The sequence below is a fragment of the Nothoprocta perdicaria genome, unplaced genomic scaffold (assembly GCF_003342845.1).
Source record: "Nothoprocta perdicaria isolate Ctin4 unplaced genomic scaffold, notPer1 scaffold_441, whole genome shotgun sequence".
Taxonomy (NCBI): Eukaryota; Metazoa; Chordata; class Aves; order Tinamiformes; family Tinamidae; genus Nothoprocta; species Nothoprocta perdicaria.
In genome coordinates, this window is record NW_020455690.1 from 185,895 (window position 1) to 210,669 (window position 24,775).

A 24,775-nucleotide genomic window follows, 5' to 3' on the forward strand; every position below is an offset into this window, starting at 1 on the left:
GTGTCCGGGCCGGCAGCGGCCCCCGCAGCGCGGCGCCCTGCGGGCTCCCGGAGCCGCCCGGCTGCGGCGCCCCGCGCGGCGCGGTCCATCAGCCCGGCACCTGTGAGCCACAGACGCAGGGGCTGATGCACAGTCCCGAGGCTCCCCGTGTGCCGGAGGGGCTGATCACCGTCTGTGGGAGACTAGTGCTCCCCATGGCGCTGAGAGGGTCTCCCGAAGCCCCTGCCTGCACCGACTGGCCCCCGGCTGCACTCAGGCTGCTGGTGACCGCTCCTCCATCTCCTGGGGTCTCCCACGTGCTCTCCATCCATGGCACACACAGAGAGCCCATGTCAGGTTGATGTTGCAGGTGACTCCAGTGGACTCCAGTGGAAATGGGCTGACAGGCTAAGGAGGGAGAACTGCTAGCGCCAACCGTGGTCCTTGTGCACTGTACTGGTGCCCTCTCAGTAGTCCCCTCTGGCCCATGGAGTTAGTTCATTGCCTGCTAATACTTCTAGAACCTTCCCTGGATGAGTCCAGCCTCTCTGCCATAGTTAGGAAAAGCCTCAGCAGAGGCCAAAATTTCCAGCACTGCCTGGGATGGTGGGTTACTTAAGCATCACTTACCTTAGACAAATGGGCAGCTCTGCAATATGTGTTCCCAAAACTTCTTTCCAGAAGAGATCAACTTCACTCCTGCAGTGGTGCAATGGATCAGTAGCCTTTCTGCCTCCCTTGTAGGAGGCTGTTTTCTTGCTTGGGAATATTCCTTCCTACACCATGTGTTCTGCTGTGACTTGCTCTCTTGGCCCAGCTCTTCTCACCTGCACTGCCCACATTGCTGTGCTCTGCATCAGCTTTCCTGGACACTCCTCGCCTGACTTTGTCTCTCTTTTAGCACAGTTCATCACGTTCTTCTCCTCTTCCTGCCCTTTGTTTTTGCCTTGTTTTGAGCCTGCAGGACTCGAGGCCTGTTACTGTCCGGTGGAATTGTCTCTCTTATGTGGACTAGTACTGCCTAGGCTGGCATTGTAATGCATGTATTGCCCTTTCTTACCTATTTGTTCTTTGAACATCTGCCTCTGATCTTCTGACTGGTGTGCACTTACTGTGAATGCTGTGGTGCTTCATTCCTGCATCAACTACAGCAGGGCACTGCCAAAGAAGCAGAGCTCTGTACACACAGGTCTTGCTGGCTCAACTGAGCTAAAGAGCACCTGCCTTTTCCTTCTTACCCTGTCTAATCTTCTCTGGGACTTGTCATGATTATGCAGCCGTATAAGCTACATAACAGTGCACTGGATTTGTGGGATTCCCACCAGACTTTCAGGGCAGCCAACAGTGCTGCTAAAATGTGGAGGTATGGTGACAGCTCTTAAAGATGACTTTTTTGAAGAGTGAAAGCAAGTCAACTTCGTTAAAGCTCCTGAATTAGCCTGCTTTTGCCAGGGTTGTAGGGGATATCAAACAGCAGAAATATACCTGAGATATAAAAGCAAAATATATCTTCTGTGTGAGAAGATATCTTGCTTCTCAGTTGGACTAGGGAGTCACCAAAAGTCTCTTCCAACCTTAGCTTTTCTGTGAATGTGTTTTATTTGAGTGTTTCTGTTTACAGGAATAAACAAACATTGCATTTTCTTCATGTTTTCTCAGTTCCTCAATGTACAAGCTGATTCCAGTCTAAAAGTTGAATAGCCTGTTAGAATGGCCTGGTGCCTGAGCAAAAGTACCGTGTCTTGGCAACATGGATGTGCATCCCTCTGCATTTTCTTACGCAGAGAAGTCCTTAGTCATTGTGTCATGTGCAACTTTTCTTTCCTGCTCATTCTTGGTCTCCCTTTTTTTTTTTTCTTCTTTTTTTTTTTTTTTCAGTTGTGCAGCTTGTGAAGTGTCACATGGATTGGTACTATACTGGCAAGTTGAAGTTTTACTTATATTGAGTATTGCTTCTCTCATACTCAATATGTACTTTTTCATTTCAGAGCTGGATCCAGATGCACCCTGGGGCTGCTGTGTTAAAGCTGTTCCTGCTTCAGTTCAGTTAAAGTATCTCCTGCTAATTCATCATGACATAATATCTGGTCTCCTGCCCCATCCTGCTGGATAAGTTTCCTGTTTTCTCTTGGTCCATATACATGTGACTCCAGGCATTTATCATCTACCTAGTGAGGTACAGGTAGGTTTAGCTCTTTCAGAAGTGACCTGTTCTAGGTGGGAGGAAGGTGTTGGTCACTTTTATTGGGATTGGATAATGTTTAGCTTTGGACATCTGGAAGATATTGGTATTGTGTGACTTGGCTGCTTCCTGGCTGTTATTGATCTTGTCCTTTTTTTTTTTTTTTTTTTTTTTTTTCCCCACTAAGCCTGCTACTTTCATGTGCCAGAAGTGTGTGTGGTTAGGGAGGGAGCCAAGCTGGGCAAGCAGACTAGTTCAGGGAGAGCAAGGGGAGGGAATGCAGTAGCTAACACTAAGCCTGGTAGAGGAAAGAATGAAAAATTGCAGAAATTCATGTTCCATTGGCTAAGAGTAAGTGTGATTAGTTCTCACTGCGAACTATTGATTTGTGAGTTACCTCTCACAGCCTCTCACAGCAGGTTTAAGTTAGCAGTTAGCTCTGTCCAGCTGGTAGGTTTCTCCAATGCCTGCTGACATTGGATTCATTCTTACTATTAGTTCTTCTTGTCCTTGTTACTTCCCCTGCTAAATATCCAGCTGCATCCACCTATTTTTCTCAGTCAATGCACAGGATGTCTGTAAGGGATATCTTTCTCATGGATGAAGTGGTGCCTTTTTACCATTTAGAGCCTGCACAGGTCATTTCACTGGTTAAGTAAATGGTCTGGTAGAAGAATGCAGTCCATTTTGGATTGGAAATAGTATGGGCTATAACTTTTCTGATTTTCAAAAATGTTAGCCCTGCATTTGCTGTCTGGTGTGGCCTGTTACAAACATGTTGCTTAGTGTTCTTCAGCACAGTTAGAAACTGCCTAGTGTCTGTTATGTGTGGCTTTTCACTTCAGGCTGAGCTAAATAAAGTATGTTACAGATAGATTCCAATACCAGTTTAGTGATTATGACTTACATGAGCATAAGAACTCTTGTTATACTGAATCAGACCAAAGTATCCAGTTTCGAACTAGTAATGGATGTGTCATTAATGGATCTAATGGCTAAAAGAGACCTTTGGACCATCTATCTGACACCTATATTTTTAAGGCACTAATGGCTGTACTTTTGTGAGCCCAATAACTTAGGTCTTTCAGAAAGACAATATGCAATTTGTCCTAGCAATTTGGCAACGTATGGTAAAGTAAAAATAGGATTACTGCCTGTAGAGTCTTCATCACTGGAGGCTTTAAGAACTTAGAGAAATAGCTGTTAAGAATGATTTAGGCAGGTCCAAAAGTGTCTTGGGGCAAGGAAGGATAGGAAGATTTTCTAATGGCCACGCTTGCCTCTCTCTTTCGTGCTGTAGGTACCTTGTTTGTACCTTGTTTGTGACAGGCTGTCGTGAATGCATGGGATGAAGGCTGTCCTAGAAGCGCCTTCTAGGATGCAGATTTTCATCTGTGCTCGTAACTGACACATTGCATGGTAACACTTTGTACTGCCATTTCTCTGGAGCAAGCTTTTGTCCACCATCTTGTGTTTTGTTTTTTGCACTTGGTATTTTTTGAGTATGTTTGTACATACATGGAATATACTTAAACATCATAATAGTGTCAACACTCAGCATTAGGTTTTGTTCATTAAACATGTTGAATTATTCACAACTTTCATGGACAATATTTTTCAGATATCTGAATTGCTTTCTTGGCTCTTTTGTGAATTGTACATCACACAGCTTTATTCAGTATTCAAATGTGGATTTCACTAGTGCATATAAAATATATATAAACCATATAAAGAAAATCATCCTGCTTTTCCTAGTCACTTATCTGTTTAAGTTCAAGAGCTGCTTTGGCTCCTGGAGCCTTAGCGTGACACAGGTAAGTCAGACTTAGCTGTTTTCCCATTGTGATCTCTATTTCAATTTCAGATTTGCTGCTTTTCAAAATATGATCTCCCACTTTATGGGGATGTTCTCTGTACTTTGTTCCCAGACTGATCTTTGCATTTAAAAACACTGTTTAAATGTATCCATCTTAATATGATGCCGTTATGTATTGATCTGACAGTTCTGCCCTGTACTCCAGTTTATTTTATGAGAGTTGACTTTGAATTCATTGCCAGGCTCTGAATGACGCTGTTGAAGGTTGTTGGACTAATTACCATCTCTGTAAATGCACCTTCATTTTTAACAGTTTCTCTATTGGCATCTGCTGTTTGATTCGTGCCAGCAAACTGGGTGCTTTATTTATATGTCATAACACTCATTTATAATCAGAAGAAAATAGTCCAAAATCTCGAGCCACATCCCAGAACAGTCTTTCAAATCCCTCATTATTACTGCAAGGCAAAAAGCTGCCCTCATGAAAGGTTCCCGTTCGTTCTCAGTGGAGTTTGCTTCTGTTCAGTGGTCTTTGTCCTTTCCAGACTATTTATTCTTGTTATATTTAATATTACAGTTCTGTAAATTATTGTATTAAAGTAAATGTATAGACCAAGGATGTCTGGTACAGTTTGTAAGTAACACTGGTGCCATCTTTGTGCCTGGGAGTCCAGGTCTAGCTTCAGAAAAATAAACCGCTGGCCCTGCCAGCGATGCCAGCACTGGGTCTGCCTGGCTCTAGAGGTGCACGTAGACCAGCTTGGGCCTGAGGGAGCGGGGAAGAACCTGTGAGATACCTGCTGTCCTAACAGTTCTGGGCTGCCTCGTACCCCCTCCCTGCCGCTGAGGGATATACATGGCATGTCCCACATGAAAAGATCTCACTGTGTGGCTCATGGTCAGGAAAACCAAGTGCTCTTAGTCGAGGTGGTGGTTTTCTGCATCTTCCCAGTTTCATGTCAAGCCCTGTACCTTGGTAGCTCCTCAGGCTAACTATTCCGAATGACAAAGATTTTCTTGCTTTCAAATTTATTGCCTTTTGGTTTTTGTGGTGGACCTCCTAGCTCTTCTTTTTCGAGATATGTGCTCCTCATTTTGTCTCAGGGATAGTCCTGTATATTTTCCAGCTCTTTCATAATGTAAACAAGCCCCTTTTCAGTTCCTCTTCATAAAAGACTTATTTCATTCCTAATTTTTCCATTTCTGGATCTTTCTTAATTCTACTGTGTGCATATTTGAGATGTGACCAGCATTGGCTGCAGTGTGATAAAAGGATGAGAAAACTAATAACCAATGTCATGTTCTGTAATATCTTCTATCAGACTTTTATACTTCTTTCGTATTTTATTTTCTGAGTGAATGCTTCTGTTAAGAGCTGCAGTTTTTCTTCCTATATTTGTATTTAGCATTATAAGTTGTACACGAAGTTGGAATAAGTGATGTTGCTTTTTCTGGTGTGTGGTTTCAAAGGGTTGTTACCTGTTTTGTGCTGCATGCATGCCATTGTGGAGAAGGAGGCAGCATGTCTTCTGAAGAGCCAAGTGATGCCCCACACATGTATCGTGCTCATGCTCTATGAGGGCCCTTTATCTATTGGGCCCTTTTGCTATTAGAATTAGGTTCTTTGAAGGATCCTGTGAACAAGAGTGGGTCTGTCAGTACATTGTACTTGCATGTTTTTAAAATGTTCTAAGAAAGATTTCTAAAAAATATAAAGGCTAGTAAAGGAAGTATGTAGTCAATAAGGAAATTCCTCAAAGACAGCAGGGAAAGGTAAGAAGAAAAAGAAGGAGTAATGCTTAGTTTTCATAATGGGAGGAATGGCAGTTTGGTCCCCCATTGGTGTTCAGTATATTGATAAATGATTTGGAAAGAGGTAAATGATAAAACAATAAAATTAGCTGATGATGTGACGTTAGGTTAAGGATCCTAAACCTGTCTCTCAATAACTGCAGAAGAATTTCTCTGAACTGGATTTTATGTCAGACTAAACCGAATGAATGTTGATGAATTCTGAAGTTATGCATGTGTGCAAGTTATGCATATGTGTGGAAAATAAGCCAACGAGTTTAGAAGCTTTGTTGTTGAAATGTTCTCTTTTGGCTCAGGAAAGATACCTAACCATTTTTATAGGTAGCTGTCTGCAAATATTAATAGCATAACACCCAGCAGCAAGTAAAATAGAAAATTTGATGTTAGGTATTACAGGAAAAGAATGAAATCAAAGTTATTACTGCCCAATTGTATAAATCCATGGTTCACCCATATCCTGAAAAGTTCATGCAGTTCTATATCCCTTGAGATGCAGGGACTTTTAAAACTGAAAGTATTATAGAGAAGGTGATGAGGATAGTGAGACATGGAGAGCAGGCATATGAATTTTTTTAGCAAAAAAAAGACAAAGAAGACTATGTTAGAGATTATCCTGGGGAGAAAGGCAAAGTACAGTTTATATAACACTTGAATATGTGATCTACAGAATATATAGGCATGTGATGAAGTTACCAGGCAGCAGATTTAAAAAAAAAAAAAAAAAAACTTGAGTGCCAAGTCATATTGTAGAGACTAAGGGAGGTTTTAACCATCTGTAGTATAAATAGGTTCAAAGATATTAGACAAGTTCAATAGTGGCTATTAAACATGGTAGTGCAGGTTAAGTCTCTGGCTCAGCTGCTGGGAACAGAAAGGCCATACAAGGGGAGTATGCACACCTTATTTCTTTCAGTAATAGCATGTTGTAGCTATGATTCCTTACACATATGTGAAAAAGGCAAATGTTTTAATATTCAGAAATATTTCTAGTAGAACACTCAATATAATTATAAATAATAGATGAGATTTGGTGAGCACAAGCCCTTCAGATTTTTTTTTTTGCTTTTTCTGTATAGTCTTTCTTCAAACACCTATTACTGAATGCTGATGAAGAGGTGACTTGGGGCTAAGCAAACCTTTCATCTGAGATCTGATGGTGTCAGAAGTGTGATTTTTTCAGAGAATCATAGAATCACAGAATGCTTGAGGTTGGAAGGGATCTCTAGAGATCATCTAGTCCAACGCCCTGCTCCAGCTGGGACACCCAGAGCATGGGGCACAGGGTGGCATCCAGGCGGGTTTTGAAGACCCCCAGGGAAGGAGACTCCACAACCTCCCTGGGCAGCCTGTTCCAGGGCTCTGTCACCAACATAGGAAAGAAGTTCTTCCTCATATGGAGATGGAACTGCCTGTGTTTCAACTTAGACCCACTGCCCCTTGTTCTGTCACTGGCCACCACTGAGAAGACTTTGGCCCCTTTCTCCCTACATTCACCCTTCAGGTATTTATACATATTAATTAGATCCCCTCTCAACCTTCTCTTCTCCAGGCTAAACAGGCCCAGCTCACTTACTCTTTCTGTGTGCAAGAGATGCTCCAGTCCCTTAATCATCTTTGTTGCTCTCTGCTGGACCCTCTCTGGAAGCTGCGCATCCCTCTTGTCCTGGGGAGCCCAGAGCTGCACCCCGTGCTCCAGGTTTGGCCTCACCAGAGCAGAGTAGGGGGGCAGGATCTCCTCCCTCACCCTGCTGGCAACATCCTCCTCGTGCAGCCAGGATCCCATTGGCCTCCTTAGCCACAAGGGTGGGTTTTTCACACTCTCATTAAATATAAGGGTAATAAATAATAAAGACTCCCTTTATTCCAGATGTCAGTCACACTGACTTTTGAGAGAAAAAATAGAACTTTAAATAGTCCAGCTGAAACTCTCTTCCCTCTCTTTGATTTCATTATTTCTGTAGCATACTAGCCCTTCTGTACTAGATAAATTTCACTTACTTATTCATGTCTTCTTTATTGATTTAAATATTGATAAGAAATACTTTGTTTCTGTTTGTAGAGTATACTTTGGATGAGGAAACAAGTGAAGCTAGGAGAACTTTTTTTGAAAACAGTTCTCATCAAAAAAGACTAAAAATTCACAAATCTAGTTCTCTTTCTCCTGGCAAATCATGCTGTGGATGTTCTGCATGGTGCAGATGGATGAAAGGTCCCTGAGAGCAGCTGCTAAGGTGAGAGTTTTCTTTGGGTCTTGTCAGGATGTCCTGACCCTGTTTGGGTCAGGATAAAGGTGTCTTGGAGAAAGGCAGAACACAGGTGACAGATCATACCATCCAGTTGGTCAAGGTGCTATGAGATGGGAGAAGGATTTATAGAGCAGAAGGATTAACAGGATTGCTGGTCTCTGGTGAGTGTTGTGCATAGCAGAGGACCATCATCTTTAATCTGAAAAACAAGCATAGGAAGTACCAAACAAACACACTATGTAGCAAATAAAGCTGAAATCCCCTGAAATCCGTATTGCTTACTTCAGATGTAAAATAGTGGGAAGTTTCTAAATATTTTAGCAAGCATATATCTGCAGTTAATGCTACTCTGATGACTTACTGTTTAGACTTACTGCATTGTCCCAAATGACATTTGTCCTTTCTTTCCCCTGCTTTCCTTTCTGGGTCACCTTGAACTGCTCCCTGGAAGCCTATTCTGCACATTAATCTGGAACTCTCCTGTGCTCTGTTTTGTCCTGAGCAGAAAGCTGTGCCGATGCATCACTGCTTCTTGCTGTGGCTAAGAAATGAATACATCTTGGCATCAGTGTAGAACAGACATCTGAGGGAAAATTGCAGCACACAGTCCAAGGAAGTGTCCAAGGTGGAGGAGCAGCAGTGAGCTAGGAAGCAATGTCTGGAACAACAGAGGAAAAGGGTAAGGGGGGTTGCAGTACAGGTTAAGGAACTCATAGGGAGCTCTGGTGAATGAGCAGAGTTCTGGAGGTAGGCATGGCGTTGTTGAGAGATGAAATGCAGCTTAGGAAACAGAAGCTAGCCACAGAGTATAGAAGTGGTGGGGGAAAGAGCAGTAAGATGGCCAGCTTGCTTCATTCTGGACAACTTAACTTCCGTTATGTGCCTGCTATCTATTTTACTCCTATTGGAGAAGAGTTGGAAAGGAAATGTTATGGACTGGCTTTAGGTGGCTTGGGGACACATTTTCAGCTGCAGGAACTGAGCTATATGGGATAGCTGAAGGGAGGAAGCAGATTTGACTTTCGGAGAGTCTCACTTTTTTATTGTCATGGTAGCAGAACTTGCAATTGTGGAGAGAAATACTATTATGTATATTAGAATATATATTAATATTAAAGAATGTCTTTATGAAAGACATTTAATTTTACAACAACAGTATTACACCTTAAGGTAGGTAACGGCACTTCTGGTTACATAAGTGCCTATTGACTATTTTCTCTTCAAGTGTTTCTTATTTTCACACTTTCATGCCACTTCCTTTGAACATCTACAGGTTGTTACGAAATTTTCTCAGCTCTTCAGGATTGAATATAATGATTGGCAAGTCTCCAGCAGCAACCCCCTGGACATATCCCAAGGAAGCCAGGCCTTGAGCAGAGCTCTTGTGGCTTTGCTGCAGATGAAGGAACTGTACCTAGATTGTATTTCCATCTCTCACCTCTTTATCCCCATCAGTGAAATTTCTTTCCTTTCTGAGTCCTGAGCCTGTGTGGGCAATGCTGTTGTGGACATGCCATCCTTTGGTACCTGTTGCGCAACTGGCTTCTTCCTGGCAGTCTGCTGTTGAGCAGGGTCATTGCTCCTGGGTGAGCTCTTTTGAGTAGCTCTTGGCAAAGGCACAGGAGAGTCTGACTCTACCCCATCATATAGCATTGATACCACCTGATACAACTTGTCTCTTACTTCTCTGTCCTGCAGCTGTTTTTCCTTCTCCTCAGTCACAAACTGAACTTCCACAGATGTTCTTTCTTGCCTATCTTTCCATATACACTTATCTATTCTTCATGTTGACTTCTTGTCTCAATAACTTATTTACATTGACTTTCTGGTCTCTTACATCCATCACTCTCTAGCTAATGCTTTCTATACCTCCTTAACTCCTGCCTCAACCCCTTCTCCTTATCTGGTCCTACCATGTCTTTAGCCTCCCCTTCATGTTTTTGTAGTGTGGGTTTTTTTTTCCTAGGGTTTGTATTGCTACATCCTTTTTTCTCTTTCCCTCTCACATCTGTGCCTTTGTCCCTCCTGGCTCACACCAGGATGACCCTTATGTTACTGAAGTCCACACTAGCTGCCTTTTACAGGTTGGTCCTGGCTCACATTCCCAGAATCGCATCAGCTCTTTGACTCTTCCTTTGCATGTGCATTTTGTGTCCATTGTTTCTTCCATGTTTGGGAACACCTTTTTAGTTTTATTGCTTTCCAAGAAACCTTATTTAAGGCACTCTGAATGCACATTTATATATATATATATATATATATTTTTTTTGTTCTGAGTTTACTGTATCACTTGGATAACAGTATGAGTGGCTTCTCCTGTCATGTCTTATGCAAATAAGGATTCATTTCCATCTTATACTTCTCCTGTATAATTGATAAATATATTAAATTACATTACCAAATAATAGGTCTTACTACCACCAATTCTTCATTTAGCTGTTATTATTTAGGATTTTTTTTTCATTTTTTTTCTTTTTACATATATTAAATATATTTTGTATTGATTTTGTGGAAAATTGAGTATTTTATTAAAAATATATAGGGTACTGATCCAGGTACGTCAGCATTGTAGACCTGAGTCAAAATAGGATTCCATTTAACAAGGCCAGCACTTAAAACTACTGATGTCCTGAAACTGTCCCCTGGACTTTCTTGGTCCTTTATTACAGAATCCATGTTTCTGAAGTGTCAGCACTGAGCCAACAACATGTGGCAATCTTAAATTTATTCCTTTTCCACTTACATCGCATCAATCCTAATTAGTTTGTTTCAAATACCTGCGAACTCAGCTAGCTACAAGTGTTTTATTGTGAATTTTCTTCACCTTTCCTACCTCCTATTTGAAAAACACATTTCCCATTGCACTACTTCTTTGTTATCTTGCAAAACATTTAAGTCATGATCTTATGTAAATAGGATTTATTGGTAAAGCTGATTTAAGAAGCTTTTACTTTGCTCTGGTTGCTTATTGCTTCTTGTGATAGTTTCTTTTTCCACTGCTTTGCCACAACAACTTCTGAGACCCATACATGAGATGAACAGTGATTTCTCAGCCTGGACAGTACTCCTCTGTCATCTAATTTCTAAAGAAATTTCTGAAAAATGAAAAGAAAAACAAGGATGCTGTGGCTCAGCTTAAGATAGTGAGATGAAGTGTTCTTTAGCTAATGCCAATCTTAGCATAGTCATTCTTCCTGGAGTTTGTTCTGCGATTTGTTATCACAGGAACTAACTGCAGAATAGCAGTTAACACACACCAACACTTTGTAACTGTACATAGAGTGCTAGTAAGTAGTTAGGTTATTTAACAATGCTCCTGCTACACTATTCTGTGTTTTTTCTGCTTAGATTTTAGCACCATGCATTACAAATAGATAAAAAAAGACATGGTTTATTTGATTAATTGTGCATGTCTAAATCTGAAACAGTTATCATGGATTATATTTGCACTGAATAGAGGGTTTGACTCACCACACTATAATATAAAGGCCAAATATAGATCATTCTGTAATGTCCCGAAACTTTGCTGAAGTGCCTATTCTTCCACATTGCTTAAGGATGGTCAACTTGTCAAGTACCAGGTGCATGTGTTGCACACATCTGCACCAGGTTGAGGTAAACCTACCAAGTGCTTCTGTTACAGCTGGCCAGGTTGCACCCTTCATGCTGACCTCAGCTGCATTCACAGTGTAACTGTACCCACACAAACGGTGCTTCATGGAAAGCTGTAGGGACAATGTGGGTATTCTTTTTTTCTTTTTCAAGTAGACATATGAAAATTTATCAGATTAGTCTGACAAGATATGTTTTCTATAAAATTGATTTGTGTTAACTATAAAAATATTCTTCGGTAGCACTGATATTTGCTGAGTTGTATATCACCATTGCTGTTAGACTGACAGACTTATTGGCCTATAATTAATCAAGTCATCCAGTTCACACTTTTTAACTATCTGATACAATATTACCTTTCTTCTATTCTTCTCCAGTGTTTCAAGATTTCTTAAGAATGATGTTGTGAGGAGCACATAAGTCATGTCTTGTAAGGCAGATGAATGGCAGAATTATCTATCAAATAATTTTAAACTCTCTGCCTTTAGCACTTTTGTATATGAACAATTAGAGGAGTAAGCATTTTGACTTCAGTATGAAGTGTGAACATATCATCTGATCTCTTTCTAAATAGTAATGTTTAGTGTCAACAATTGCACAACTTCTTGATATTTCATCAGTTGTGAATCATTTCTAAAATTTTTTTCTTACTGGATTTTTAAACATCTTTTCATATTATTTGTGACTACTTAGTTATGGATGTTGAGTCAGTTACATTAAGTTCTGTGACAATGTTAGATATTGCAATTACTGCAATATAAAGGTTATGAATACTGGCCTCATTGTTGCCTTTTTAATTTTGATTCTCTTGTTACACTCCTCTTTATAGAAGTGTATCTTTTTGATTCTGTTGCTGTTTGTGATTGTGTTCTTTGGAGTACCTAATAAAAGGATCTTAAACAAAGAGCTTCCCAATATTACTCATGTTTTTCTCCTTAAAACCTCTCAGTCATTTTTGTTCAATATTCACTATTTAGTATTTTGATTTGGTTAATATTTACAATTTCAACTTGGAATAATCTGCTCCGATGTTTAGGATGTATGTGTGCATGAGTGTTACTTCACATCAGTGGAATATTGTATGCACAAGTACTACAGTCTTGTACAGTATTCATGCTAAGTGTACAGATAAGCCGTGGCTTAGGTTTCTTCTTGTTCATGTCATTAGGCAGTACAAGGACTTGTGTTGCTACTAGTTTTATCTTTTCCTTAGGGCTTGTCCCTGCCAGTATCTCCCAACATTCGCCCTCTGTCAAATGTGCCTTCACTTTGAACTTTATAGGAAGGATGGATCAATAATTAAGACACTTACACACAATATAGATCATGTAACAGAGAAATAGTATAAATGAAGGCACCTATGGGGTTATGGATGCATGTTGATAAATGTAATTCCATTGTCCAGGAACACAGAATTCTTTCTCTTCAGCTTTACTTTTTCTTTGCAGTGGGTATAAGTAAGATTATCTGCACTTTGAGAGCAGAGACATTTGGGTGCCGAGGAACTGAATGATCCTTAACGGACTTATGTTCTATGTTTTGTGACTGTAGAAGCATCATCTGGAGGCGCCACAGGTCTGGCATTTGCTTTTGTCTTCTTAACAGATTACTTGGGTTCACAGGTCCACATCAGATGTAGAAAAGGTCAAACCTCACTTCTCAAAGTACTTCTCCATGTGGGGCTCAAAGGCTTCTTTCAGGAAAAGTGCTGTTACATACAGTCACCAAAGACCTCGAGAAGTCATGTAGTGTAGGGCTGCTCGTTACTTCTTGACCAGTTCAGGCTCTGTTGATGAGCTCATTTTGATAAGTATATTAGTTGAGCAGCAGTGGACCTATGCTGGAACTGAAATTACGGAGTAGTCTGAATGCTTGGTTGCTAGAGGAAAAGAGTCAATGAGAGTAGGGTGCTAATGTTAATGTTGCTGGGTGCTGCCAAGGCACTGTCACGGTCCACCTACAAATCATTCCCTCTCTCCCTGGTCCCTCTTGCATCTTTGGTATGCATCTTTTAGCTCTTGAGTAGTTGAAGACTTTTATATGCATTACAGGCCTAGGAACTTTACCAGAACTAACTGTACTTGTCTTTCTTGACAAGTGTTAGTCTAAAAACCTTCATTGGTCTTTACATGGTGATGTTCTACCATCTCTCTGCCAAACCTGAATCTTCTCTATTATTTAAAACAATCCCTGCTTGTGCAGAATTTTCATTATTTCCATATAAGTTATAAAGTTATGTATTTTCTGTTTCTGAAGTGCAGAACCAAAGGCTAGAGAGTGTCTTAGATGAAACTGTACTATTCCACCTGTCTTGCAGGCTGTAAATCCTGGAAGAGTTTTTTTTTTTTTTCTTTTTTTTTCCAGACTATCGTTGATTTGTGATCTTGTGCTCAGTAATGGTGTCAGAATGGTAATGGTAAGAATTATCATCATCAGGTCTTTCTCAAAGAATATTCTTTAAAAACAGACAACAGACAGTGCTGGACTCTTTTTAGAAAATTTGTTCTTTCTATGTTGGTTCTTGTTTGCAGAGAATATTCTATCCCATGATCTCATGATCAATGTATGGTTAACTTTCATTGTCCCAGCAGAGTACAGCTCTCATAATATTTCAGACATCATGGTGAGATTCAATTCTCACATTAGAACACCTACATTTAGGTGGAGATATGTAGATGTCTACATATAAGTAAGTATCTAAGTTTCCAGTAAGTGGAAATCTCCTCTGAAGAGCCACTTTGAAAAATATTTCTGTTTTCTGTATAGTCTTATATTCTCATGATTTGAAACAAGTATTGATTTGAAACAAGAAAACAAGTATTTGAGAAGCAAAAATAAAACTCCATAAAGATCTGGAAAGAGATATCAGATGATAGAATTAGTGCAGTGATGAATAATTGGGGGGGGGGGACAATACATCAACAAATGTGTACTGTTCATATATTTTATTTAATGTTATTTCCTTTTTAACACATATCATTTTTAGTAAAATAATATAAGCATGGATCATATATGGAAAAACAAACATAGACTGATTTATGTAGAGGGAGTGGTTGTAGATGAGTTTTGGCGTTATGGTAAAATAAAAAATGAAAACAATGTCCTAGAATGATGCTGTTCAAGGTACATTACTATCTGTTACTCTAGTACTCGTTCCCTTTCAATTATCTGTATTTCAGAAAGGCTAATGAAATACGAAAATATGTTCAGAAGAGACCTCTTAAGAGATCTTGTTTAGTGTGGAAAAAATACCTTATGACCACAAGTGACCACTTCCTTTACCTGGAAAGGAAGGATTCTTGATCCAATACACATAGCAGAGCTGAACATTGCCTCTCGCTGCCTATCAGTTTAGGAATTCTTGCTGCTGCTGCCTTTAGTTATACGTAGCCATGTCAGCCCTGGACTTGTCAAGGCTCCTGCCTGCCACTGCCCCATACTTGTGCACAAAGTTATTTCTCCCCAGGTAGAGGATTCTGCATTTCCCTTTGCTGAACTTAACCAATTAACTCTTGGACTGTTCGTGTCCTGCTGTGTTGCCCTTCCAGCTGATTTTAGAGAGGTTTATGTCTCTAGTAAGAACCAGGGTCCATCATCTGGATACTTTCTAAACTTGCTTGAATATTTCATCCACTTTCTCACCCTTTGGGGGCAGTTTGGGCAGGCTTCTACCACCACGTTACCTTTTTTAGCCTCTCTTCTGACCTACCCATAGGCTCCCAAACATTTTATGTCCCATATAGGATCTCCTAACTTTTAAGTTGCTGATGCTGCATATAAAGAGCATGCCTCCTGCTTGCCTTTCCTGAGGAACCCATAGTCATCTGTCATAGCACTCAGTATCCCTCATTTCAGTTATTCCAACAATATCATTGCTCTGCATTGTTGCTAGGGCTCCCTCTTCATGTTTCCCAGTATACATTCATGTGTCAGGCACGTTAAGGTGGGCCTGTTCTGACCTCTTTTATCCTTCTCAAGGGAGCTCTTGCTCTCATCACCCTGACCCATCTCTATTTCCTCATTTACCTGCAAGCTGTTGTCCCCATCCCCTAACAAATGGGTTGTTGCCACAGTCCTTCCTCAGTAGGTTGGCAAGCTTTTAGGAAAAGATGCCTACCACTTTGTCATATTAATCCTGGTTCTTGCTAGTAGCCCACATTTCTCAAAGAAGGAGCCATGGTTACAAAACTCAAAGCTCTGTTTTTTTTCTGTAGTGCCAGCCACATAGCTAGTTGGTGACCTGCAGGATGCCTCTGCTCCTCCCTGGGCCCTTCCCCTGCACCTGTAAGATCAGAGATTGCCTGAGCTCCCCTGTTCTACCTCATTGTTTCCAGAGCTCTGTAGTTCTCTTGACTGGCTGCAGGACGTCCTAGACCCAGGTGGGCCTAGCAGAAGCCAAAGCAGGGTCCCCAGGCCAGGAGAGCATGTCTGGTGAGCAGACGAGTGCCTCCACCCCCTGCAGAAGAGTCTCCCCCCACTGCCACGTGCCTTTCTCTGGGGATTAATGCACATTTCAATCCCAGATGGCTCTAAAGCCTCTTGGAGTGCACAGAACTTGTTCCCCTTGACTGTTAGAGCACTGATAGAAGGGAAGGGTGGAGAAGAAATTACCAGCCTCCAGGCTCCTCCAGGGTGTGAGGCCATCCTTCAGTCTTTGAACATAGTCTCTCACTGCCTGTCCTTCCCCACGCTTAGATATAACACAAGGCCAGTATTCCCTCCACAGTTGTCACTCCCTCCCCAAACTGTTGATCCTCAACTTCCAAGCCTTTGTGGTGAGTTTATGCTCTACTTGGACCAGAAAGGGGGAAATATTGGTGAAAGGGAGGGGAGAATGTGAAGAGAGAATCTGTGGCATCAAAGAAATGTTTTGCTAAGCTTGTAGTGCTGCTCTCTGCTGCTGCCCTGCAGGTCCCCCCTGCTGAGATCCTGCACTGCCCAGCTGCTCGTCAGCTAACAGGCAGAGGCTGCCACACAGGGGCAGTAGGAACCTGCATGGGGCATGCTCTCCCTGACACCCACAGCCTCACAGTGCTCCAGTATGTGACAGAAAGCTCAGAAACAGTGCAGGAATCTACATCCTGCTCCTTCTCCTTCTCCTCCTCCTCCTCCTCCTCCCCTTCCTCCTCCTCCTCCTTTGTGCCTGCTCTGCCATCCAGCACTACTGCCATCCTGAGGCACAGAGAATGCACAGAGAGCCCTTCGCTTTTGCAAATGTTTTCTATTTACAAACAGGGGAAGTTGGGGAAGATGGAGTAGGGAGTGATACTAGCCTTGCCAGCCAGCATTAAGTACAGATCCAGACCAAAGGAACCCACTGAGAGAAGGAATTAGTTTCACTGCAAGCTCGGTCAGTGAGAGTGACTCAAAATTGCTGCCAGAACAATAGCAGGAAAGATGTTTTAAATTTGGATAACAAAACCAGCTATTGGGAATAATCTGACATATCAAAGTGCCAAAAACAGGTTCTGTAGAACAGGAATGAGGAGAATGGTTGATTGGGTCAGTTTATTTGTGGGGGGAAGCGCTTACAGTTGTGTAAACCTTCTTATGATCTTAAAAGACACCAAAATGCTTCATAGACACTGTTCCTCAGGCTCAGAAAGCAGCGCGTGTCTCCTCGGCAACAGGAAAGGCAGGAGTTTGTTCCCATGGAAATGAACCGTGGAGCAGGGCGGAGGGAGGACTCAGTGCAGAGCTTTGCAGTGCAGGCTGCGCAGGCTCCGAGCTCTCCGTGACCGCGCTGGAGCAGAAGCCTGCCGCGCGCCCAGGCGCTCCATCGAGGCAGCCCCAGGGAGCAGCGAGCCTTGAACCGGGCACTGCTCCTCGTGCTGCTGCTCCTCGTGCTGCTCTCCTGGCTGCCTGCATGACAGGGTGACTCTGCATTCCTGCTCCTGTCTAAGCAGTTCCTTCTTCTGTCACTAACGGCCTGTGTTGGTACAGCTCTTTGTAAGGAAAGTAGTATTCTTGCTATCCAGGAGGCATCAGAGTGTCTGATAATAATTCTTGCAAGAGAAAAAAGCATTTTTTAAAAAAGTCTGGATTATCCTCTCTCTATACGATCATCCTCTACAAGGATGATGGGGGGCCTGGAGCATACGCCCCATGAGGAAAGGCTGAGGGAGCTGGGCCTGTTCAGCCTGAAGAAGAGAAGGGTGAGAGAGAACCTGGTCTGTGTGTGTAAATGCCTCAAGGGAGGCAGTGAGGAGGGTGGGACTGGCCTCTTTGCAGTGGTGGACAGTGATAGGACTAGAGGAAACGGCCACAAACTGAAGCACCAAAAGTTCCGCAGGAACTTAAGGAAAAAATTCTTGACAGTGAGGGTGACAGAGCCCTGGAACAGGCTGCCGAGGGAGGCTGTGGAGTCTCCTCTTCTGGAGATCTTCCGAACTCGCCTGGATGCAATCCTGTGTCACATGCTCTAAGTGCATATGCAGGGGGGTTGGACTAGATGATCTCTGTGAGTCCCTTCCAACCTTAACATTTCTATGATTCTACGAGATACAGGATTTCTGAATCTCAGCAAACGTATCCATGTATCCAGTTTGTTTGAATGTTCCCTAAGTGGATTCTTTCACAGCAAGGATAGGTCTTCCTCGCTCCAGACTATATCACCATCTCAGCAGCCTGGATTTGCTGAAGACCAGTCTTATGAGTAAAGGCTGAAGTGAAAAAGCCATTGAGCACCTCTGCCTATTCTGTGCACTTCTTCACCAGCTCCCCTTCCCCATTCAGCAGTGGGCCCTGATGTACTTAGAGGACTCTCTCTTTTTGTCCTTTATGTCTCACCAGATTCAACTGCAGACAGGCTTTGGCTTTCCTGACTCCCTCCCTGCATGCTCACTGTCTGTATATTCCTCCCAGGTCACCTCTCCCTGCTTCCACCTCTTGTATTCTTACTTTTCTACAGTCAGGAACTCCCTGTTTGTCTATGCAAGCCTCTTGTCACCTTTGCTTGATTTTCTTCTTGTTGGGATGGCTCAATCTTCAATTTGGTGGAAGAGATCTCTAAAAAGCAACAAGCTTTCCTAGATTCCTCTTTTCTCCAGGGCCATATCCCACCAGGTTCTTCCCAGCAGATTCCCAAATAGACCAAAGTCTATTCTAAAGGGTTGTAATGCTGTTTTCTGCTTTGTCCTCCCATTTCATGATATCAAAAATTTGGAAATGGTAAGTATAATGGAAAGGCCATAACAAGGCGGAGGGGCATAAGCCTGAAACTGGTTCTTCATTAAGTTATTTCTAATGAGGAACTGTGATTGTTGACAAATTTCTTGAAGCAGCCCTAAGGCATGAGAAATGCACAGCGAAGCTGTGGCAGGATGGGCTAAAGCTGGCAAGCAGAGAAAATGGTTACATTAGCAGGCACTTCCTTACGCCTTTGTTCAGCATCTGAGTCGGTTTCAGAGCAAATTTTTGTCTGCAACATTCCAACTGGATTTAATTGGAGACATGTATTTGCAAAGTTGAAAAAAGACACAACTACAGTGGTGAGATATGCAATGAGAAGAGTTCGATTGCAGGAAGGAATGATTGGCTGGAAAGGCAGATGATGTTGGAGAAATGGAAAAAAAAAAAAGCTGTTGGGATAGAAGGAAGTTAATGATGGAAAAATGCGAAAGGTAGCAATGCTGGTTTCATGTAAGCGGAAGAGTGCAAGAGAATCAGTTATGTTATAGACAAACTTTTCTAAAGAATGGAAATTTCACAGGCTTTTTATTGTTTGTAGGCTTTTTAATTCCAGTGTTTTGCTCCCCACATTCCTTATGGCTGGAATATTACACATTTAACTTCAGCTACATGCAATTTTTAACATTTTTAAATTTGTTAATATTTGTTTGTATAGTGTTGTTTAGTGTTTAACATTTGTTAATATCCCACTGCAGATTTAGTATCTAGAATATTGTCTGCCTTGATTTAGTGACATATTTTTCTGATTTTCTTGTCGCCCTTGGGTTGATAGCTAATAATCTAGGAAGCTTTTCTCTGTATAAACTTAGCAGAGACTTATGCCTTATTATTTGCCATCATATTTATAGCCAGCAGCCACGTTGCTCTGTCAAATGTGCTTGTACTGGCTTGGGTGCAGCATCTGAGTCTCTCTGGGAACAGACGAGCGCTGGTTTCCCAAGGGAGAACAGGGTAGCAAAATCCCCCACAAGGGCATTGTTCTTGTAGTTTCAGGTTGCAGCCTGGGTATATATTGGTCATAAAACAGGTGCTGGGGGTATGATGCAGTCAGTAGGAATTTGGTGGCTATTCAAAATAAGCATAGCTAAACAGCTGGTGCAGCAAGTCTGCTGCCTGTCACCATGGATAGCGCTGTCTCTGTTACATTGGGCTCCTTCTATTTCCATCTGTTAACTTCATTTGGAGACTGGAAAGGACAGGGACTGTATTGCTTGTATCCATATCACTTGGTGCTGTTGGGCCCTAGACACAACTGAACACCAAGATTGTGAAGAATAGTGAAATGTTATTGATAATATGACCTAAGCCACAGCGTGTGCACATTTCCCTCTTGCAGTTCACATATACATCCACTTACCCCGTGCCTTTTGAGTTTTTCCAGTGTATCCTTGTAAATTCTCTTTATTTTGCATAGCACCAAATGCCATAATGATTCAGCTTAGTTTTCTTCTACTCCCTACATACACCTTGAGGCCCATTTATGTTTAAGAAGTAATCTGTGCCACTATTTATGTCTCTTGTCATTTAGATCCATTTCTTCTGGGAGATATGCAGTATGTTACTGTACTCGCTTTGTGCCTTTGTGACCCATTGCCAGGCTCAGTTTGTTGCCTGAGCTGTGATCTGCATCATGCTGCGCCTGTGCTGTGGTGAGAGGGATGAGGAGAGAAGCAACTGCACTGTGCTGCAGTCTGCTTCCGCAATGCTCTCGTGCTCAGAACAGATCCTGAGTTGAAAGTCTGTTGTCCCACTTAAGCCTGAGTATTGTAATCACTTCTCTGTGACATGAGCTGCTGTGCCCGATATTTTATTTCTTTGACTTCAGATATGGATTTATGTTGTATGAGAATGGAAAGCTGAAAAAATTAGAATACTGTCTAGTCTGCTTCTACAGACACATGGCAATGTAGACATTCCTTCAGGATTTATCTTCCACTGTCTGCTTGCATTTTCCCACCCTAAGTTTGTGTCGAACATTAGGCTCATTTGAATTTTTATCTGTGTCTTCACCATCTATGAAACTTCCCCAAAATCTTGTCATACAAGAACTTAATCAACATGCCCTTTATTCCCTCCTTTGAGATCTTTAAAGAAGACGGTAAAAAAAAAAAATCTGGATATAACACTTATCTTTGGAGTCCTTAATAGTCGCTTCCTTTCCACTTCATTTTATTATTTATAATCCCTTTTGTTTATAGCTTTTGAGCTAATATTTATTTTGCCTGGTATTACATTCAAATTATATTCATGTAAAGAATTTCAAACATATAATAACATTTTACTAAGTTGCATTTAAATTACATCTGTCATTTTCCCACTGGCTGCCATTTTCCTAAAATTCACTGATATTCACTCTAATTATGTATTGTTTGAGATTAACATTTACTTTTGGGGGGGCAATTTCTTTGCAATTGTTTTAATTACTCTGCAAAGTAAAACACAGATCTTTTATGATAACCAGTATTACTTACTGGTCTCATTTCCATTGCGCCCCAAGTCTGCTGTGGTTTTATTCACCTAAATAATTGTTCTACTAGTTTAGCTGATGGGAGGTGGCTGAAATGCCAAGATTGCTCTGCTTTCCTTCTTTGGTTATGTGCTTTCTCCTCTCTTAGTGCCTTCTGCTAGCGCTTTCTGACTTCTTCCTTAGCTGTGTATATTCATACTTCCCTCAGTCAGTACTTTCTTGTTATTGATTTGTTCAAATTAAAGACCTTTCTTTACATTAGTCTGATCTCAACTGCATGTGCAACTGAAGAATGAATTTTAAAAATGAAAATAACAGAACATGAGGAGGACATAAACAGTAGATGAGATAAAAGAGACATGAATTTACTAACCTAATATCTCTACTGGATAACTAATTGTTTCGACAAGGAAAACAGTAGACCTTATTGATGTAGACTTCAGTGAAGCCTTTGGTACAGTGTTACCTGAGAATGTTGTTGAGCTTCAGAAGACATACTAATAGTAGAAATGTGGGGCAGTTTGATAGTTTCTGCTCCAACCTGTTACACTAGAAGGCTTGGGTGTAACCATGGGGAAGAACTTAAACCCATGGTGGATGCTAAAACCTTGAGCAGCCACGTATTCCTTTTGAAAACTGAAAATCTGCTCCAGGACAGTCTCTTCTCTATTCTCCTTCCAGAATCCAAGTCTTTCAACTAACTCTTTCTAGTTGGCAGCCCTACTGTGGTCCTTGCCTGAAACAGGGATGAGTTTTGTGGGCTGCCTGTACACCCTGCTCCTCTGCTGAGTGAATGAGAAGCTCTGCACAGGTAGCACTGCACAACCTGTGGAAGGAGGCTTTGGGAGGATGAAAGAGCAGAGGCAGAAGCACAGGCGGGGCTGGACAGCACACAGTGGGGTCACACAGGGCTGTGCAGAGGTGGAGAAAACAAATATGCTTTATGTGCTTGAAATGTGGAAATATGGTTGAATAATGGTTCATCTTTTTTGCATCTATACAATTACGTATCTTTTTCTCCATCTTTTGACATTCCTGTTTTTGTCTTTGATTGCTTTTAAAAATAATCAGGATTTAAGCTTGCACTTATCTCTGTAGAAGGTTGTTTGGAATCTCTGGAGATATCTTTCTTATGATATTTCTTCACTGTAGGTAGACTTGAAAAATAGTGCAATCTGCATATTAGGTTCCTTACTGTTATATTGTTTTAGCAATCAGATGATGATTCTTTTTCCAACTGTCATCTTCCTAGACAGAAACAATAGCTATGTCACTCTGGGCTGCTTGTCCCGATCACCCTGCTTTCTAACCTTCTTAAAGACCTTTAGGAATGGAGATGCCACACTGATAATGGGCAGGCTGTGAAATGGGCATTGCTACATTTCCTGCTATGTTCTTCTCTAATATTTAACCTAAACTTCCTTAGGTCAATTTCAGCCAATTATTTCTTGTGTTATGGAGTTTTCTCCCTCTTATTTGCACTAGCTGTTGGATAGCTGAGGACTGCTATTTCCTTTTCCCTTCTTCAGGCTTTACAGTTCTGACCACACTTACTCTTCTCTGAAACATCTTTATTCCCATCCACTGCTTTCTTTGATGCACAGAGCCCCAAAACTGCAAATGGTCCAACTGAAATATTAACAATTCTTACCACAGTGAGATGAGTTCAGAGGGTTCCTTGGCACTGTTACAGCGGGGCCTCTACTGCTTGTGCCAGAAATGCAGGAAGGACAGGAAAGCAGCAGAGAAAAGAGAAGAGTATCGCCGCCTTTGCTGTCACCAAGGGGAGGAGAGCAGTGGGGCAGGATTCACTGCTAATGCTTCTGTGGTTTGTCTGCTTATTTCGTGGGGTGTAATATTGCTGATTCACATTCAGCTTTTTACTCTTATTCCTCAAATATATTTTTTAAACTACTCTGGTCAGTTGTTCTCAATCCTGTATTTAAAAGGTGACTATTCCCACGTTGATGTGGAATATTACAGTATTTCATATTGAACTATGGCTTTTCTAAATACTTCTCCAGCTTCTCAGGGTTTTAATTTTAATCTTCTCTCCTGGTATACTTAAAATGTTCCCTCCCAACTTTATGCGGCTAGCAAATTTAATAAGCATGTTCTCTTGTTCATTATTGGGATTGTAATGAGCATATTGAATAATTCTGAACTCAGGACCTAGCTGCTATCTCCTTCCCCTTTTCTTTTTTTCTTCTTCTTTTCAAGCCTTTTATTTTTCTTGAGAAAACATCATTATAATAAGCAAAGTTACTACCTTTGGACATTTTCTGCCTGATTTTCAACACTGATTTCTATGGTATATTACATCAGCTTTAAAACTGTAGAGAATATTTTAAGTTATTTAAAGGTTATTTTAGTATTTCAGTGGACAGAACCCTGTTGATTTGAGTGAAAACTGAATGAGAGATACCATGTCTCTTTGAGACAAACAGCACTTACAGCACTTTTATGTACTTCCCTAATTACCTGTAGGTCAGAAAAAATGAAGGCAGCTGCAAACACATCCTCAAAAACCACCACCTTATCTTTTGCAGCTTTTACAGCCTAATGGCAATAGTTTAAAATATAAAAAGCTGAAAAATAACAAAACTAGAAAACAGAAACAGTAATCTAACTGGTTGGACAAAGGTGGCCTCCAGAGCTGCAAGAGGCAAGAGGGGAGAATTTCAGGCTTTCCTTAAATTGAGTTGAGGGGTATCACAAATTAAGTTTGGGGGGAGCAAGGAAGGACAGAGCCCCCCTTTTTCCAGACACGAGAAGGCAGAAGCACCATGGAGCCGGTCACAGCCACCGTGTGCGCTGGGCAAGACACATTTCAGGGCTGCTCAGGTGCTGGTAGCAGTTGGGGAAGGGAAAAGGTATCTGTGTGGAATCCAGCAGTTTTTAAGCATACTAATTTTCTACATGTTATGAGAAAACGTGAGGGAAATGGGAAAAAAAAAAAAAGGTCAAATTTAAAATACCATACTTTTAAATGCCAAGTGGTTATAATTATGGGGCATCGCCCTTGCCCTTCCGCACAAGTTTCCTTCGCAGCGCTGAGCTGAGCTTGAGGCCTCAGCTCAGTGAGGCTCGGCATATCCCTTCAGCTCATCTAGGCCTTAGTTTCCATTGCCCCAAATTTATTTTGCCTTCTTTGCTGAAGCACTCAGAGAACTATGACTATGGCCAAGCACCGAGTTTTATTACTGCGTGAATGGTTTTTGTATCCTTCAGAATTTGCTTGTCCTGCCTGCGGCAACAGTGGGTGCTCTGTGCCCGATTGCCAGGCGATTGGCTCTGTTAGGACGCCGTTTTAGGGACACTTCCTAGACACCCCCACAGGGAGCGGCCGGCAGCCTCCCGCCTCGCAGGCCTCACGCGGGCTGCGGCCGCTGCCGTGCGAGGGCCCCTCAGCCTGTCTCCCCGCACCGCAGCGCGGAGCTGCCCGGCGGCGGCAGCCCCGACCCGCGCCC

At 41.8% G+C, this 24,775-nt stretch overlaps 1 protein-coding gene across 1 annotated transcript in view; it reads left to right on the plus strand.

Annotated features, from left to right (window-relative positions):
• Positions 1-2,047: 2,047 nt before the first annotated feature.
• Positions 2,048-24,775, plus strand: part of SMARCD3 (SWI/SNF related, matrix associated, actin dependent regulator of chromatin, subfamily d, member 3) — a 78,608-nt gene continuing 55,880 nt past the window's right edge. Inside the window, exon 1 of the mRNA XM_026046444.1 lies at positions 2,048-2,161. The gene's annotated coding sequence lies outside the window, so the exon portion shown is untranslated. The remainder of the gene's footprint in view (positions 2,162-24,775) is intronic.